A 20,803-nucleotide genomic window follows, 5' to 3' on the forward strand; every position below is an offset into this window, starting at 1 on the left:
TCAGGAGCATTCCTGACTCTGGTGGAACGCCTCAGAGGTATAGATTCTTCAGTCGGCTCAACGGGAGTTTTCTCCTCAGGTTAAGGGCTAGGGTTTGAGGCTCCTTCACCACTTGACTCTTGAATTTCCTCAAGGTCAATTTGCCTCCCACTGTCTCCTTGGCTCATGAATTCTCTCTCTCGAAAGAATCCTCTTCTTGCTACAAAGACCACATTATCACTGGGTCTGTAGAAGATGTAACCAAAGGATTTCTGTGGGTAGCCGATGAAAATACACCTTTCGCTTCGGGGTTCGAGCTTATCGTGAGTCTCGCGTCTCACGAAAGCCTCTCAACCCCAAATCTTGATGTGGTCTAGATTGGGAACTTTTCCAGTCCACACCTCGTGAGGTGTTTTGGCAACCTTCTTTGTAGGGACTAGATTAAGGATATGGGCGGTAGTCTCTAAGGCATACCCCCAAAATGAGATTGGTAGCGAAGCTCGACTCATCATGGAACGAACCATGCCCAATAAGGTCTGATTGCGCCTCTCAGCTACACCATTCAACTGAGGTGTCCTAGGAGGTGTCAATTGTGAGACAATCCCACATTCCTTAAGATAGTCAAGGAACTCAGTACTAAGATACTCACCACCACGATCGGATCGAAGCATCTTAATGTTCCTGCCCAACTGATTCTCCACTTCTTGCTTAAACTCTTTGAATTTCTCAAAGGTTTCTGACTTATGCTTGATTAGGTAGACATATCCATATCTACTAAAATCATCAGTAAAAGTCACATAGAACCGATTAGCATCTTTTGTGGCGGTTCTGAAGGGTCCACACACATCCGTGTGTATGAGGTCCAACAAACCTTCACCCCTAGCACAAGTGCCAGTAAAAGGTGACTTTGTCATTTTACCCAGCAAACAAGATTCACAACTATCATCTGACTTTAGGTCAAATGACTCCAAGACTCCATCCTTTTGGAGTTGGCCTATGCGTTTCTTGCTTACATGTCCAAGACGACAATGCCATAAGGATGCTTTATCTAAGCTACTGGAAGAGTTAATACACAATACATTATTTCCTAGATTATCTACAACAGATACAGTTTCATACACGCCATCACAAGGTAATGCTTTAAAATAAAGAACATTATTAAAGAAAGCATCAATACTACCATTATTATTATCAAAATAAAAGGTAAAACCTTGTTTATACAATGCATGAAAGGAAATAACATTTCTTGCCATTTCTGGCGAATAATAACATTTATTCAAATCTAATGTAAACCCACTATTTAGCACTAAGGAATAAACTCCTATCTTGGTGACAGGTGAAGCTTTCCTGTTACCCATGATCAAGTTTATCTTTCCCTGCTCCACATTCTCACTTCTTTTTAGTCCCTGCAAATCACAACATATGTGAATACCACAACCTGTATCAAGGACCCAAGACTTAGAATGAGGTGAGTTATTAGACAATATATTGTATATACCTACATGGTTGGGTTTTACTTTCCCATCCTTCAAATCTTGCTGGTACTTTGGGCAGTTTCGCTTCCTGTGCGACTTTTCATGGCAATAGAAGCATTCAGCCTCATTAGGGTTAGCAGAAGGAGTGACAAAACCTTTCTTGGTTTTGCTTGAAGAGGAGCCTTCAAGGGTCTTACCCTTGGTACCCTTAGAAGGGTTCTTTCTCTTCTTCCCTTTTCCATGCCCGATTGCCAAGACATTGGCCGCAGTTGGAGTAGGAGTAGGAGTAGTAACAACCGACTTACCCTTTAGACCACTTTCGGCGGTATTCAAGAGTCCTTGAAGTTTGCTGAGGGTGACCTCTTCCTTGTTCATGTGATATGTCATGCGGAATTGATCATAACACGATGGCAAGGAGTGTAAAATGATGTCTATTGCTAACTCCTCAGGGAAGTTCACATTCAGCTTCAGTAAACGGTCCACATACCTTTGCATTTTCTGCATGTGGCCCGTGATGGGTTCACCATCCTTCATTCGGGTTGTTATCATGGAGGAGATTATTTCATATCGCTCTTGACGAGCACTTTGATGGTAACGGTCCATCAATTCATGGTGCATCTCAAAAGGATAATAGTCCTCATAGGACTTTTGGAGCTCGCCTGTCATGGTGGCCATCATGATGCATGCCACTTTTGTAGCATCTCTTTCATGTACCTCATATTCAGCAAGCTCTTCAGGAGTAGCAGTTGGCTCGGGTACCTTCAGCTCCTTGTCGAGAACATATTCTTTGTTCTCATACCGAGTGACCATCCTGATGTTTCTGATCCAATCTGTAAAGTTGGACCCATCAAAGATGACTCTCCCACAAAGATTCATGAGAGAGAAGGAGCTAGTAGGGTTTGAGCCAGAATCATTGTTATTGGAAGACATCTGAAAAGAAGAGGGAATAGATTAGATTAGATATAGAGATAGTCCTTAACAAAACACCCAAATATAATATTAAGGCTAGGACCCAACACAATATTTTATAACTTAGAAGAGGGATGCTGTAATCTAAGCTATAAGATATTTGAAGTTAGGTGAATGACGATTCACCAATTTCCACCATGAAAAACGAAATATTTAATTAGGTTTTAATTGGTTTAGAAACTCCTAGATTCTTTGAGATTCATTGAACTTTCTTCAATGGCATGTTTCAATCTCGAGTGTGCCCTTCAAGTTTTGTGACTGGGATGTCGAGGATCACAAAACAAGGTGTGAAGTAACCATGCAAATTACTTGGTACCCTTAATGTATTACCCCTCAATCGATGTGCCGGTTAACCACACACGCTCCATCGATACTATGATAAACATTAAGTCACCCTTTACCTACCTTGTTAAGTTCAAGTTAGTGTGCCGGTTAACCACACACGCTCCACTAACGACTTAAACAAAGTGTAAAGTGTAATTTCATGGATTAGCACCTTATTCACATTTTCGTAAAATAACTAAGATTGGGAATTCAATAAAGTTTAGTTACTTTAGTATTATCATTATACTTTTAATGAGAATTTATAAGTCCTTGTCCTACCCGTTCGGCTAACGACCCTCCACCGATCAAGGAAGTGGTGGGTGAGAGTGGACACCCATTAAGTTGCCATTTTATAGGCAACAACCTTATACCCCCCTTATAGAACGGCTTCGTGAATGAGGCGTACTAGCGGTAAGACGACTTGATCTTATATATATATATATATATATATATATATATATATATATATATATATATATATATATATATATATATATATATATATATATATATATATATATATATAAATATTATTAAACTTATAATATTATAAAGTATAAGGGTTGAATTTTAACTTTTAAAATTCTAGGGGTTGGAACTAAAGTTTTTAATATGACTTTACATGTTCCAAAACTTGAGGGCAAGTTTTCTAAACTTTCAAAACTTTTCATTTCTCATAACTTATGAGTTAATGGTTATTAAAAATGAAGACTCTTCATTTTTGGTAACCTATGTGTTCTTTTAATGGTTATTTATAAATGTGACTTTTGGTTATCCATAACTTAAGAACTAGTTATGGACTCCATTAAAACACATAAAGATCAAGAATTAATCTAATCAATTATTAGCATATAATTTCTATGATCTTCTAAACTCATATGTTTATGAGTGTTCATATCAAAAATTTCAAGAATCGTAAGTACATATACAAAACTTGAAATTTTGATACGAGCTTTTGAACAAAACTTCGATTTTTCAAGTTTTTTTTTTTTTTTTTTTTTTTTTTTTTTGCATTAAGTATCAAATAAAACAAACCAGTCTCTGATACCACTGATGGGTTTTTGAGCATTCTAACACTCCTATGGTGTACATGCAACCCTAGAAACCTTGGATCTATGTTTGACTATGATACATGCAAATAATTATTTTTCCAAGGTTCTTATCCTATCTAGCATGGCATGGGGAACTTGAATCAAATAAAGCTAGTAGAATTACTTACCTTGTAGTTGTAGTTGATTGCTTGGAGTTTTAGAGCCTAGCACCAATAGTGTGGATGCCTCAAATGGAAATCACAAATCACCACAAACTTGGAACTTTGAGAGAATAGTAATCACCTTCTTGAAATCGGCCCTCTTACTTTACTCACCACAACTCATGTGATTTCAAGAACCAAAGCCTCCTTTATATAGTGTGGTGGATTAGGGTTACATCCATGTAAACCCTAATACCCATGTCTTTTCATTTCCATGAGATCCATAGGTTAAAGCTCCATGAAGTATCCATGGACTTTCCATGCAAGCCTAGCCCATTCCAAATAAGCATTAGCCCACACTATATAAATACAAGAGCCCATATTTAATTAGTCATACTTTTGATCTCTAAATTAATTCTAGATTAATTATAGATCAATACTAATTAAATAATATGATTTTATATTAATATATTAGGACTTATAATATATTAATATATCATAACTTATACTATTCTCAAACGATTATCCATAAATTGTTCGGGTGAAGTGCAACCCAAATGGACCATGCCGGGTCGGGTCAAGTACATACCAAATATAGTTATGGACTTAGAGACTATATCCAACACTAACTCCACTAGAGTACAACCTCAAGTTCATTAACAGCCTTGGAAAGGGATGGGGAAATGTGAAATCGTGTCTTCAGAGTAATGGATCTCTGAAAAAGCTGAAGCTCTACCAATTGTTTGATGAGCTTCAAGGTCATGAATCAAATGTTGCACAAACCCTACGAGAATTCACAGGAGGTCCTCTAGCTCTTGTCAGTTTTTATGATCCTCAGATTTTGAACCTCTATGTCTCGGACGCCTTCACAGGTGTTTTCCCATATATCCCACATATTCAACCCTCACCACCAATCTTACATGTTCCTACAAACACCAACTATCAAATAAATGGTGACCTCGAACCTGAAGAAATGGACTCCGAACTCCGCTTCCAACAAGAGTTTGCCTTGCTTTCCATATTACAACCGTTTCCATGCTCCTCACCAAAGCAATCCTCAACCATTCAACAAAGCTTCAGAAAACCCACCAGCTTATAAACCTAACATCCCTACACAAAATCACACCTCGGTATCTTCACAGACTCCAAAGTCAGACAAACCCAAGATTGTTTGTCAGAAATGTGGTCATGCAAACCATTTTGCTAAAGACTGCTTAGCTGAAGTCACATAGAAACCCAAGGTTAAGGACTCTGCTTACTATGCACGTCGAGCTCAAGAGATGACAGAGAGTGAAAGGCATTTGTTACCACTGTATCAAGAGATGTAGAAGTATATTGGTCTTGTGGAGATGATGATGATGTGAGTACTGGTAGAAATATGTCTTTTATGGATATACAGACAAATGAATGTGATGAAGGCTACTGTTCGTCTAGATTAGAGGGAGATGATGAAGGTGCTTAACCAAACTACTGCTCCATGGCTACTAATGATCCACTAGACAGAAGCATTGCTCAATAGGTAAAATCTATGATTACTGACAATAATTTTGATTTATCTCTCTGTGAACCTTATCTAACCCAGATCCAAACAGATATGAACACCATCTATAAAGCCTATGAGTCTTCCATAGAAGCTAGTGAGAAGATGGACAGTAAACTGAGTCGTCTTAGGTTACGTTTCGAGGATAAGAAATTAAAAATAGATTCTTTAGAACCTGAGCTTGTAATGTCAAAAGATGAATGTATCATTCTTAAAGACAAATGTGAAATCACTTATTCTAAAATAAATGTTCTAATTTATGATAACAAACGTCTCAATGCCAAAATAGATGCTTTGCATAATTTTATTGACATTCTTGAAGCAAATGAATGGATGACTCATAGTTTTTGTCATCCTTGGTCAAAAGATCCTGGTCTCGGAAACGAGTTTCCGAAACCTATTGCTCGTCCCTTGAAGGAGTTGCAAAACCTAAATTTTATGGGAGACGTTCCGAACCACAAACATTCGGACACCCCTGTCTCGCCTTTATCACCCCTTCCTGAGACTTATGACCAATTTGCATCACTAATTCCTGAGTTTCAGCCTATAGTTGTCAAGTCTCCCGATTCCACGCCTCTTCCGCCTCTGACAAACCTGGACCTGAATCGGACCTCAGAATCCCACTCTAACATTCCAAACACTGACGTTTAAATTCCGAACCGCAGTCCTCATAACAATTGTGTTGTTGAGGAAATCATTCTGGATACAACTGGACCTGATACTTCTGAGTTTGTTTGGGCATCTTTAGATAGTGACATTTATAATTCGTCGAATTCATGTGATTCAGACTCACAAGTGATTTCAAAAACAAATCTTGTGCCAATCAAGCCTATGTTTAACAATTCATCTCTAGGTCAAACATTCATGTCCACTTCCAACTCTAAAAAGAAAACAATGTTAAATAGGAAGATGTCGTTAATCCTAAGGTAGAAGCCAAGAATGCCCTCAAAAAGAAAATTAAGTTAAGAAAAATTCCAGATTCCATGAGAACTCCAAAAAGAAAGTGTCTCGCACAGTCAGCCCATCGACTAGGAGTCACAACACCTTCTTACCTGTTAAGATTCTTAAAAGGCCATCTAATCCTCCCAGTCAGTTAGAATACAAGAAGGTTGTCAGCTCCACCTCGAAAAAGCCCATTATAGATACTCACTCTGTCAAAACTAACTCTCCTCGGACTGTTTCATCTGTTTTTATAGCCAAATCTTATGGTACTATTTTCAAACGTCAACAACTTTCAAAACCAAGTGTATCATCAAACAAAGAACGAGTCTTTAAGAAATCAGTTTCACAAAAATCTTCAAAACAAAATCTTGTGTGGAAAGTAAAAAATCTCAAAAATGAAACTGCAACTCTGAGAGACACAGTGATTCCCACTGCTCCGGAAGTTGCTGGTCCGAGAAAATAGTTCAAAAACCACATGTCATTGAGTATGATTATTGGATAGATGAAAGAACAATGGCCTTCTGTTTGTTCCCAAAAGGATCTCGGAATAAACCCTCTAAAACATCTGTTGTTCAAAAGTCACAACCAAATTCCAAAACCCGTGCCCTTGTTCCAAAACCTAACTCGGAGCCTAAAAATTCCACAACTCACTAATTTTGCTGGCACTCTGTGCTTCGGAGCAAGAAACAATATGGTATATTGTTAGTGCTTTCTCCATGCACATGACGGTGTAGAAGGACTTTCTGCGAGATCTTAAACTTTCACCAAATGTTGGCTACGTGACGTATGTCAACAACTCAAACTCTCATATCAGAGGTTATGGCATCCTTACTAATGGCAATTTCTCCATTTCAAATGTGGCATATGTAGTTGATTTGAAGCATAATCTGATTAGTATGGCTCAACTCACTGATGCAAATCGTCGAGTTGAATTCTGAAAGAAACACAACTATGTCAGGACAGAAGACCGGAAGGAATGTTTCATCAAGTCAAATCGCAACAAGAAAATATATCCTCTTGACATCAACATGATCATTGGCAAGCCCCAACTTTGTTTACTCTCAAAAGTTGTTCCTGACGTTAGTTGGTTATGGAGTAGAAGGCTTACTCATTTGAACTTTAGATATATGAATGATCTTGTTTCCGGTGAAATGATAAGAGGTTTGCCACTCGTCAAGTTCGAGAATTATCATTTATGCACTGCGTGCGAGTGTGGGAAGCAATCAAAGAAGGGTCATCCTATTATCATTGAAAAATCTATCTCGGAGCCATTATAACTTCTGCACATTGATCTGTGTGGACCCTCAACAGTAGAGAGCCTACATCACAAAAAATACATTCTTGTGATTGTGGATGATTTTACTAGGTTCACCTGGGTCTTCTTCCTAAGGCTCAAGTCAGAAGCAGCCTTGGAACTCATCAACTTTATTAAAGGAATTGAGGTTCTCATCAAACTTCATGTGAGACGAAGCCGAAGTGATAATGGTTCGGAGTTTACCAATGCCACTATTGAGAACTTCCTCACTGAGAAAGGTATTGACCACAACTTCCCTGATCCATACACCCCACAACAAAACGGTGTAGTCGAACGACGCAACAGAACACTTGTTGAAGCTTCTCGATCCATTCTTAACTTTGCAAATATGTCACTATATCTTTGATCTGAAGTCGTCTCAACTACATGCTTCACTCAGAATAGGAGTATTATCAACCGACGCCTCAATATGACATCGTATGAAGCCATCAACGGTCGAAAGCCAAGTATCTCTTTTCTTCATGTTTTTAGAGGCAGATGCTTCATTAAAAACAACCGAGATCATCTTACAAAGTTTCAACCCAAAGTTGATGAAGCACTCTTTCTTGGGTACTCCGCAAAATCAAAGGCTTATCGAGTTCTTAATCGGTGAACTCGACTTCTAGAAGAAAGCTTTGATGTCACCTTTGATGATAACTTCTTTTGGAATTCTGGCCCAACCCATGTCACAACTCACATCAAGGAGTCTGATGCTCCAGCGCGAGGATGTCCAAACCAGCAAACAATTTATGAAGTTGACTTTCAAACCCTGTTTGGACCTTCAGAAACAGCTCTTGATTCGGAATCTCGAACAAGAAAAACCTCATCAACCGAAGCTCCTGTTTCCCAAAATGTTTCAGGTCTGCCACCCAGTTTTCCTCTATTTAATTCTGAATCGTTTCAACCTTCTCAGGTTGAGGGGGAGAATGGTCAACCTTCCCTTGAATCAAATGTAGATGGATTCCTAGATGCAACTGATCAATTTGTTGAATTTGATCCTCCAATCAACAACGATAATGATGCAATTTTCTTCGATTTCCCACCTGAAGACGACGTTAATGTGTCCGGTTCAGAAGTTCAAGGGGAGCATCATCCCTAAGTTCAAATTATTCAGGGGGAGCAACACAACCCCATTGTTGATATAGGATCCTCTGCTACACAAAAGCTTCTAAGACTACACAGTTGAACTAAGGATCATCCTCCGAACCAAATTATTGGAAATCCAAACCCCGGTGTACAAACTCGTTCTGCCACAAGTGTTCAAAATGAATGTCATTTATCGGCATTTATCTCAATGGTTGAACCCAAATCCATCAAGGAAGCATTAGAATATGCGGATTGGATTACAGGCATGCAGGAAGAATTTGCAGAATTCAATAGAAATGAAGTGTGGACTCTCATTCCTCCTCCTTGGAATCATCCCATTTTCGGTACAAGATGGGTGTTCCGAAACAAGTTAGACGATGTAGGAGTTATCATTCGGAATAAAGCAATATTGGTGGCCAAAGGATTCTCACAAATCGAAGGACTTGACTATGATGAGACCTTTGCTCCTGTTGCCCGTCTTGAAGCCATCAGAATCTTTCTTGCTTATGCTGCTCACAAAGGCTTTAAGGTTTACCAGATGGATGTCAAAAGTGCATTTCTCAATGGTGAACTGGATATTGAAGTATATCTCCAACAGCCTCCCGTTTTTGTCAATCTCGCATATCCTAACTACTGGTATAAACTCTGAAAAGTTGGTTATGGCCTCAAGCAAGCTCCTCGCGCATGGTATGAGACTCTCACCGACTTTCTCAAGCGTTCTGGTTTTCAAATAGGTATTCTCGATCCTACCCTGTTCCGAAGGTCAAATGGAAAACATCTCATGCTTGTCGAAATTTATGTTGACGATATCATTTTTGGATCCATGGATTCATCAATAGTTGCTGATTTTGCCAAATTGATGGTCAATCAATTCCAAATGAGTATGAATCATTAATTGAGTTTTTTCCTTGGAGCTTCTCAAGGAATACTCAATGGACACCTGTGCCTCTGTCAAGGTACCTATGGGTTTCGGACACAAAATCTTTCCGGACCCCCCAGGTGTTGTTGTTGATGAAAAGAAGTACAGATGAATGATTGGATTGCTACTCTACCTAACAGCAAGTCGTCCGGATATTATGTTTTCAACATGTTTGTGTGCCAGATTTCAAGTCAATCCAAAGATGTCTCATCTCTTGGCTGTTAAGCAAATATTATGATACCTCAAAGGTATAAAGAATCTCGGAATCTGGTACCCAACAAATGAGAGTTTCCTCCTTCAAGCATATTCCAATTCAAACTATGGCGATCTTCAATTGGACAGAAAAAACACATATGGTGGCTGTCAATTTTTGGATAGTCGATTGGTTAGCTGGTCATCTAAGAAACAGAACTGCATTGCACTTTTAACAGCTGAAGCGGAATACATTGCTGCTGCTAGCTGCACATTTCAATTTCTGTGGATGAAATCACAGCTCTTGGACTATGGTTACCGGTTTCAACAAATCCCAATCTATTGTGATTCGTAAAGTGCCATTGCTATCTCACACAATCCAATTCAGCAAATGACGAAGCACATTGATATACAGTACCATTTCATTAAAGATCATGTTTTAAATGGTAACATTGAACTTATTTTTGTTCCATCTGACGATGAAACTGCTGATGTCTTTACAAAGGCATTAGACGAAACCAAATTCAATGGTTTTCTTAACAAAATGGGTATGATGATGCCTGATCCTCAGTTCTTTCAAGAGGTTTGTACTCTTTGATGGCAACATCAGATAATAAAATAATTCCGATGTCAAATTCCTTTCATCTCGGAATTACTTCCTCTTGGAATAAATAGGATCCTTTTACGTGTCTTTTTTCTAACCACCTCTTGTAGTTCTAAGTTTTACAGCTCACCTCATCATATGGAGTTCATGACTAATATAGTTACATTGTTATTAACATCACCTCGGAACTTACTTCATAAGTATAATAAAAAGATTATCTCGGAATTCAAGTCCGAAACCGTATTGAACTTTCATCTCCTTCTATGTCCGAGATCAGATCCTTCTTGTCTCGGAGTCTCACAATTTGTTTAACATAAGTCCATTGAGATCTTCCTATCGTTTACCTCTAATATTCAGTCCGAGTCTGTGCAATCTCGTGTTCTATATTATGTACTAGAGTTTTCATTCTAATCTTGGAAGTATCTTATGACTGTTCATCTCGGAACCTTTGTGCTCCGAGATCATCTCATAAATTCATCTCGGAACCTTTATGCTCCAAGATCACTTCATAAACTCATCTCAAACCTTTTCATGTTCCGAGACCATATCTCAAATTCATCTTGGATATTTCCTTGTCATAGATTATTTTTCAAAACACCTCGGAATCTTCTGGCTCTGAGATCAATTCTTTTAGAAGAAGTTCAAAAGGCTTTTCATCATTTTGTTTCGAAACGTTTTTCTCTTAAATAACTCAAACATTTAGAGACTTCGATTGTGTATAGACCTACAAAATCCACCCGTGTCTCCGTTGAGCCTATCTCGGATGTGGGCAAGACTGTTCCATCTGGTGGTAAGAAAAAGAAGTCTGCCAAACGAAAAACCTCTCCCTCTAAACCCAAAGCCAAAAAGAGAACCGAATTCGGTTCTTCCTCTCAACAGGAAGGAACCAAAGACATTCTGACTGACTCTGGCCATCCTCTTACCCCACCTACCCACTCTTTCGAAGTACCCTTCGGAGTATCAATACCATAATCACACACTCACGGGGAGTCTCCACATAATCCATCCTCACCTTCCCAACAAGGTGATGATGGCGTTGAACATAGTTCCTTGCACCCCCTGGAACAAACCCACGAGTCAATTTGGAAAACCCCATTCTTTCTTCACAAGCACAGTCTGATATTCCCGTCTCGAACTCCAATCATTCTGAAGCAGGAGTTGTCCCTCCTACCTTGGATGCCACAACTGGTCTGATACCTGGTAATGGTACAGGACGACCAGGTGATAATGATCCTCTTTGGTCAGATTTTGTTAGCAAGGCTCATACAAGGCATCCAGAGCTCACCAGATCCCATGTTGAAGCAACTCTTATTTCGATGAGAAACAGAGCCATCCAAAGCAACTTGCCCTTTGTTGCTCCAACTGATGAAATTGTTGATTTAGAGTTCACCTCAGGAGAAACACAAGATAACATCGTCTCGGACGATCCTCCCAGAACTCAACACCATGACTCTTTCCACCCTGATCCTGATGAAGAGATTTCAGATGAAGTTCTGTTTAATGATGATAGCGCCTCTATTGCTGCTCCACCACTGTTTTCCTCATTTCATCTTCCAACTAAGCCATCATCTTCAAGGCCAGTGTATGATTTTGGGCTCTCCTCTTCTTCTTCAGAGCTTGTTGATGAAGAGATCAAGATTGATGATCAATCCCAAATGCATATCGGAGTTAAAACATAATCTATTCCTCCCAAGCAAGATAATACAGCCATGGCAACCCGGGCTGGCCCCTCCGAACCGCCTGTTAATCAAGATGATGATAAAGCCAAGTCTCGGGCCTCCACCTCAGACAAGGGATCATCAGCTGGTAATTATGTTGATCCTTTTTCCCTATTAGAACTCTGAGACCATGTGTCTGAAACTATCAAAAAGGTCGAATCCATTGAAACCTCTGTAGCCGGACTCGACTCCAAGATTGATGACAAGATTTTTGGTCTATACTCAAAGCTAGATTCCATTTTGCTCTCCTTGTCCGAAGCCACAAATTCCAGACCAACAACTGCTGAAAGGGAAGCACATCTCGATCAACTTATTTCCTTCCATCTCAAGCACACAGTTGAGGAGGTCGAACATCAATGCAATGCAAGCCTCGATCACTATCTTGACACCATCACCACAATGTTGAAGGTTCACGATGATATGATCGGTGCAACAAATGAGCTCATCAAATAGACCCACGTTCGCCACGAGAAGCAAATTCAGAGAATGGAGATGGAAATCAAGAAGAAAGATGAGATGAACCTGATCATGCAACAAGTCCTTAAGCTCCTCAGGGCATGTTGGAACATTGTGGATGTTCCGAACAACAAATTTGATGAGATGCTCTCAATTCTTGCATCTCTCTTCGATCTCTTGAAAGCTCAGACTCCCACAGCTAAAGACTATGATGCCTTAACATTGCAGATGAATAAAAGCTTTTAAAAGGTATTTGATTATTTCTCGGAACTCCAGGAGTCCACATTGCTTGCACCAGTTGTCGGGTCATCCGCTGTAAGAGGGGGAGAAGGGCCTATCAGGAGAAGTCAATCCATCCCCTGGAAACCTGTCTCTGAGTTCAGACTCCGATATGAAGACTCTGATGATTCTTTGCAAGTCCTTACAGGTTCTCCAGATTATGATGATTATGATGTCGTAGGGATTCCAGCTCCAAGGAAATTCCCAGCGAAAATATTATCCAAGGAAGAGCAACGAATATGGTCGTCAGTCTCATGGCCATCAACTCTGGCTGATGTTCTTCAAAGAAACCGTGAAGAGGCTACGACAAAAACCAAACAAACAGTTGACGCCTTCCGAGCCACCAAATCGATGATGCCTCCGATTCCCTCACCCAGGATTGCTCCCATTTATGAAGGCACTCCTCTTCGGAATCCTGATGATATTCCGGAAGAACCCCTGACTTCCTCTCCTCCGAAATTCTTATTTGATGAAAACATGCAACACATTTTCTCGGTCCTCAACAAACAGCAAGATAAGGGAAAGAAACCCATCTCGGAATTTCACATCTCCGAGACTCCTGTTAAAGTGAAAAGTGGTTAGTCTCAGGAAGAAATAAATCAAGCCCTCGAGGAAAGCATCCGGATCCAAGCCCTTAAAGATAATCCTCATCCGATGTTAGGGCTTTCCCTCTTTGCTGAGAAGGGATAATACATGATTTGGACATAGTGCCATTTATGTATTATGATCTCCTAAATAAAGACTCGGACCAGATTGATCAGCCCATCTCTCCATACAGCAAATTCTACACCAAGTTCGCTCCTCTTCACCCAGAAGACTCAGAACTGAACGTGAACGCTTGAAGACCTTTTACTCCAAGAACGTACTTCCCCAAAAAGAATTACGGTCTCGGAAAAGGATCACCAAGATCTCTGGGTTCGGAAGGAAAATCTTAACCAAATTTGAATTGAAATGTGTGTTGTTCCGATATCACATCTTCTGAAACAAACAAACTCAAAGCACCATCACTGACGCCGACTTCCGAGCAATCAATCCCAACGACATCCTGACGATAGCTGCACACTTCAGAAGCCACCAAATCGACGATCTTAGCATGGGCGCTTACCATGATGCCTTGGGTTTCCTCAAAGATTATGTCGCCGAATTCTACAGATGCGCTTTTGAATTGGCGCATTTGTTCGGAACCAAAAAATACTAAGCAAAGACTGATTTCAAGCTGCCAGAAGCTGAGATATTGGCAGAGGGACCAATTGATGATCCAGTGTTAGGGTTTGTGTATCTTCAAAAGAAGGCAAACAAGAAGGACTCCTTCCGAGTCCTTGACGGGCATCTGGTTCCCACCAAATCCCTTTAGAAGTTTATCAATTGTGCATCAAAGTTAGAAGCACCAGAGCATGTGAAGGAAAAATTCATAAGTCAGCTTCAGTGGTATATCGAAGTGAAAGATTGGTTGGACCGGACGTATGTGTTTATCAAGGAAGAAGCGAACTAAGCTGACTGGATTGCTAAGTTCACTTAGGGGAGATTGTTGGAACCTGAAAGTGAACCTCTAGCAATCTCCAACTCTTGAAGATCTGAAGTCAGTCTTGAGTCCGAAATGTATTGTGGTACGAGATGGATTTAGAGTCCGAAGTGGAGAATGTTCCGAGATGAAGAAATGATCCGAGATCAAGTGTCTGTCTATGCATTAATTATTCTTGTCTTTTTATATGATGTAACATTTCATAGGACCAAGTCTCTTTAGTTTATTTGGATAATCAGAATGTCAGAAGTAGTGTGATTATCCAGTCCTTTGTATGTTGATCGGTTTGTACATTGTTCCTCCTTGACTATTTAAGGAGTGATTGAATGACAAGAATATTACGGATTGTTCTTCTAAAGATAGAATATTCTCATATTAACTCTATTTCACCTTTCTCTCATATCAAACTCTTTCAAAACATTCTACTTGTTCATTTATAGTCTTTACCTTGATTATACTCATAGTTCTACATTTATTACTTGAGTACTTTGTTGATTTCTCTCTTCAGTCTCGATTGGTATTGCCAGACTTGACTGGAACATCTAATTATAAGTAAACATTGATCTTAAGCATTAACTCAAGGTTTGAGTTTTCAAACCTTGTCCCTGAGCATAATATTCTTGTTCTCACAATAGTGATAGCAAATCCTGGTGCTCGGTGTTGGAACCTGCTAACGGCAGTCCTTGGCGTAATGCCCCTCCTTGCCATATTTTTAGCAACCAGATGAAGATCGACAGTTACCCTCATGAACCATGCCTCACTTACCGCAAGTGCGACCCCTCTTCCCTCCAGATCGCGAATAAGTAGGCTTGAACTGCTTCGCCGTAGGTTGAGTCTGTACCGGAGCCTACCTCCACTCTCTCACCTGGAGCTTCATCTCAATCTACCGCCTACTAGCGGCCTCCTGTAACTCCACAAGTATACCATAGCATTGTGTGTATACGAACTAGCGGATATCTATCTTGAGCATTCTGAAGTACTGGGTCATCTGAGCTTGCTCGATAGCAACAAACCCAGGACAAAACATAGCTCTCTCTATAAACATCTTGGTGATCTCAGTCACCGACTCAGTCCCCTGCCTCAGATCCAAATACTCGTACGCCAGACTCTCCCGCTCCACTAATGGAACATATCTCGAGCGGAACAAGTCAGAAAATTGCTCCCAAGTCACGGAAACCCTCTACTTCGAAGTGTACGAGCTAGTCACCAATCCTTTGCTCCAGACCAAAGAAGGTTCAGAGCGCACTTGACCTTCTGGTCAGCTGGGTAGGAACAACTAAAGAAACATCCCTCAACATCTGACAACCACCTCATAGGAATAATCGGATCCTGAACCCCATTAAACATCGGTGGGTTAATATTGTCGAAGTCTCAGTATTGGAAGGCTCTCCCCGTGCCAATTCCCGCAGCAACGACAGTCGCGGTAGCTACAACAACAACAGCCTTAGAAAGTGCAGTGTGTCGGTTATCAAATAACTCCATCATGGTGGTCTTGATAGACCCAAACAACTCCAGTATCTTCCCTGGACAATAGAAACAACCTCAACATGAATCATCTCCCTAACCAAGTCCTCAGTTAACCCTGGCCTATCCTGGCCACTCAATCCAGCTCCAGACTCAAATCTCCTTGTAACCACCATACTGAAAATAAACCAGAAAATATCAGATGAGGTGCATATCAAAACATATGATCTATTCCAAACAACAAAACCCTAGGGGTTGTGACTTCCCTGCTACGCGTACGGGTCATGTGCTTCCAGTAGTACGGGTCCATACTACCTTTCGTACATACCCATATTTATCTCAAAAGCTCATAACAAACCCCCCCCCCCCCCAACAACAACAACACATACTAGAGTACACATATATCTCATTCTCACTTCCTATAGAAAGGCTAGACGTTCCTCAACTGGTCCATTGACCCCACATAACTCATCCATGAAACTTCCACCAACCCTGCAGCACTCGTGTATGCTAATCATACATAACATTGGATCCCATACACAGTCGAATACTTGATTCTACCCTAAGCCCTTCATTAAACAAGAATAGAAAATAAGGCTAAACCAAACATTCTCAGGCTATATAATCTTAGTTATATACAACTATGATGCATACACTAAGCAACTACAGTAATGATGTCAATGTCATACAAGAAAGAAACCCTAGGCTATCAGGCATCAATTATCAGACAATTCTATCATGCAATTCCTGAAGATCCCTAGCCTATCACTAGCATTCTATCTATCATAAACATAACTGAAAATAACAGTGTAGGTAATTTTGGGTATACTTTCTTGCTCCGGCTGATCGCGCACATCACATCCTTCCTTGTTTACTTTTGAAAAAAATTGAAAAATCAGTTTAAAAGCTTTTGTAGTTCCCTGGTTTGAGTCTGGATTCACACGAATGCTCATCCAATTCTCTCAAACCAAGGCTCTGATACCAACTTGTAACACTCAAAAATCGCAATACTTTAAAATTTTCAAAAATCAACCATTCATCATCATTGTTTACAAAATAGTCATTGTTTCAAAAGTATATCTTCAAATCAGATTTTTTCCCCAAGATCCAATGACAAAATAGGAAGTTGTGTACGATCACGCCTTCGCCTTCCCACGGTCCTCGGAAGTACCTGAAACCATAAACTAAAACTGTAAGCCAAAGCTTAGTGAGTTCCCCCAAAGTACCACCACACAAACATACAATCAAACAAATAACGGGTCCACAAACTCCTGGTTGGATTACCCCTAGCCCACAACCTTACAGTTGGAATGCGCAATACATAACGGGTCCACAACCTCCTGGTTGGAATACCCCCATCCCACAACTTTCCAGTTGGAATGCCTTGGCCCACAACCTTACGATTAGAATGCCCTGGTCTGTTGACTTACAGCACAAAGATGTACAGTCTCAACCCTACCATACCATATCGACATGCACATAACAAATAACATATATCCAACAACATATACTCATATAACCAATTAACAGACTAGCAGGCAGATCTACAGATTACTATTTTATAGCAACATCCTAGATATCAGGATACATAACCAGAGGGGCCGATATTGGTGCCTTCGACCCACAAGGACAGTGAGGAAATTCACCTCACATTCTGACGAATAGTTGAACAATACACTGCTTTAAATATTGGATCTACAGGGAAACTATTCAACAAATAAAGACCAAGGCTTAACTATAACTCAAAATACCTAAAATGCCTTTAAGCCAAACTTGGTCAACCCTGGTCAAAGTCAAATTCAAAGATAACGGGTCAAGGGTTCAACTTGGTCCTCTCAGCCGAGTACGCGGGGCATACTCAGATCCTACGTTGGGCATACTCGAGATTTGACCAGAGTCGAGAGATTGACCACGTACGTGCGGCGTATGCTAAGGTACGCACGACGTACGCTCAGAACCTCATTTCCTTAATAAGAGCTTAATGCATTAAGCTCTCACATCCAACTTTCATATTCAATGCCAAAATACCACTAAGTGTCATAAAGTTTCCAACTTTATGACTTTGCATGTCCATTAACTACTTAATAAACAAAATTTCAACATATTAATGCCTTAAGACGTTCTAGAGCATGCATGGAGAAAAACTAAGCATCAAAACCACATTTTTATGACTCAAGACCCCTCAAAAGGTCTGAAAGGACGACTTATTTGGTTAAGAGCATGCCATGCTCAAGAATCACCATTTTTGGGAACAAAACTTTGTTGGATTAGTGTCTAAGTCCATAACTATAATTGGTAAGACTTGACCCGACTCGGCATGGTCCATTTGGGTTGCATGGCATCGGGACATTTGGATAGACCGTTTGTGAGAAGAAGACATTTATGACATATTTGTTGGGTTTTGAGCATTCTAACACTCCTATGGTGTACATGCAACCCTATAAACCTTGGATCTATGTTTTCTCTATTATACATGCAAATATTAACTATTCCAATGTTTCATCCTAACTAGCATATTATGAAGCACCTATACTACAAAGTTCTAGTTAGATGACATACCTTTTGATGTAGCTTGATGTCTTCAAGCTTTAAGAGCTTAGCCCCAATAGCGTGGAAGCCTCAAATGGAATCACAAATCACCAAAACACCTTGGAAGAACTTGAGAGAATATGTATGCACACTAAAATCGGCCCACTCTTATTTTCACACACTTATGCCCATTTTTGTGAGCCAATGACCCCTTTATATATTATGGAGGATTAGGGTTACATCCATGTAAACCCTAATACCCATGACCTTTCATTTACATAGGATCCATGGGTTAAAAGCTCCATGGACCATCCATGAAAGCTTAGCCCAACCTAAATGAACTTGGCCCATTCCATATATATAAGAGTCCATATTTAATTAGTTCTTTTTGATCACTTAATTAATTCTTGATCAATACTAATTAAATAATATGATTCCATATTAATATATTAGAACTTATAATATATTAATATAAATCATAAATATACTATTCTCAAAAGACTATCCATATAAATTGTGCCGGTGAAGTGCAACCCAAATGGACCATGCCGGGTCGGGTCAAGTACATACCAAATATAGTTATGGACTTAGACATTAATCCAACAGTCTCCCACTTGGATAAGTCTAAAACTATTATTGAGTATGACTTCAAAACCTAACTGGCAATCGTAGCTCTTAAAGCCGCTGTCGAACTCTGACCTTGTCAATGACTTGTCCATTAGATAAGGGATCATATATTCCTCCATTCTAGATATCATATGGACTGAGACATGGATTATAATCATTCTCTCTGTCCATTTGTTGTTTCCTGATTTTCGATTTATGATGACTGACTGATTGAACAAATCAAATAAGTCTTGGCTTGGCCAAGCACTCACATGTGTCATCGCTAAATCATCGAGGCGCCCACATATATCGCTTTTATCCCGAAGGTAAAAGGAATGGATAAACTTTGACTCATATGGCTTGTTCTACTACTTGTTGAATCATATACAAAGGCACGTTTTATAACATCGAGTTACCAAATGCGTTTTCGTGCAATCAATGTATAACCAACTCATAGTAACAACTCATATCTCTAGGTTTGAAGAATATAAGATATTATCGTCTCATGATCACTCGTGATAAAATCCATGAAGTGATTCAAATGAGCGCGGGTTGAATCCAATACTCAGAACTTATGAGCACTCATGAGTGTTGTAGCACCACTTTGTCCACCAACTTGGACCTCTACAAACCAACCCATGACAGTCTTGATTCATATCTACTTCCAACATATGACCGACTGTGGATGGTTTGAATAACTTAATCATTCAGGAAGAGCGACTTAGTTATTCTGGAAGTCAAAACATGCAAAGTGAAACACAAGAATAAATGAATCAAATATGGTATCAAACCCTATGAATATAAATAAACACTTTTATTTATCACCATACTGATTACTCATTATTCATTGTTTCGGTTTTATCAACTTTATACTTGAATTAAAAACACTAGTTGTCCCATGCTCCAAGCATGTACACTTTGTTTTTCTTAAACAATAGCTTTGCCATACACCAAGTATGCACTCTATGTTTGTCTATGATCCTTACTTTGTGAAATAAACCAATTGAACATAATTTCAATGATTCTAATTTCACACTCCCAAATCCTTATCGAAAAATGTGAGAATTTCAAATTCCTATCATTTATCGAAATCTGTTTAGATTTTAAACTTATATGCACTGACCCTCCTGTAATGAATATGTACAAAGTCATAAAGACTTGTCAACAGTCATTATAAGGTATTCCAATGGAGATCAACTCCATGGAAACTAAGTCTCATATTCAAAGTACATTGCTTTGGACATGCTTCTTGCATTAAGTTTTCTAATCGTACAGAGATAACTTCCACCTATGGAGACAACTCCATATTCTCATTTTGACTATCACTTCTGAATAAGAGATGCCTCTTTTCAGAATATGTCAATATGGTCCTTCCAAAATTATCACTATACTTCCAACTGTCCCTGAGCAACCAATCTTTGGTAAACCTCAGATTGTCCTCGACAATTGCTTAATCATTTTAGTCATATCCAATTCTAGAACTTTTCCCTTCTTAATGCCTTTGGGCATTTGGAAAAATTTAGAAATGACAAATATTATAGCACATGCAATCGATCCTGTACCCAAAGCAAATGGTACACGATTCATAAAGACATGATTCTAGACCAGTCTTTTGCTACAATATTTTTATTTGCCATGTTTTTCAAAATTTGACTATGAAGAGGGATACCGTAATCATAATCGAATTTTAAGATCGCAATATATAGAATTTCC

This window comes from Lactuca virosa, chromosome 8 (assembly GCF_052849685.1).
Source record: "Lactuca virosa cultivar CGN04683 chromosome 8, Lactuca_virosa_CGN04683_v6, whole genome shotgun sequence".
In the NCBI taxonomy this organism is placed as follows: domain Eukaryota; kingdom Viridiplantae; phylum Streptophyta; class Magnoliopsida; order Asterales; family Asteraceae; genus Lactuca; species Lactuca virosa.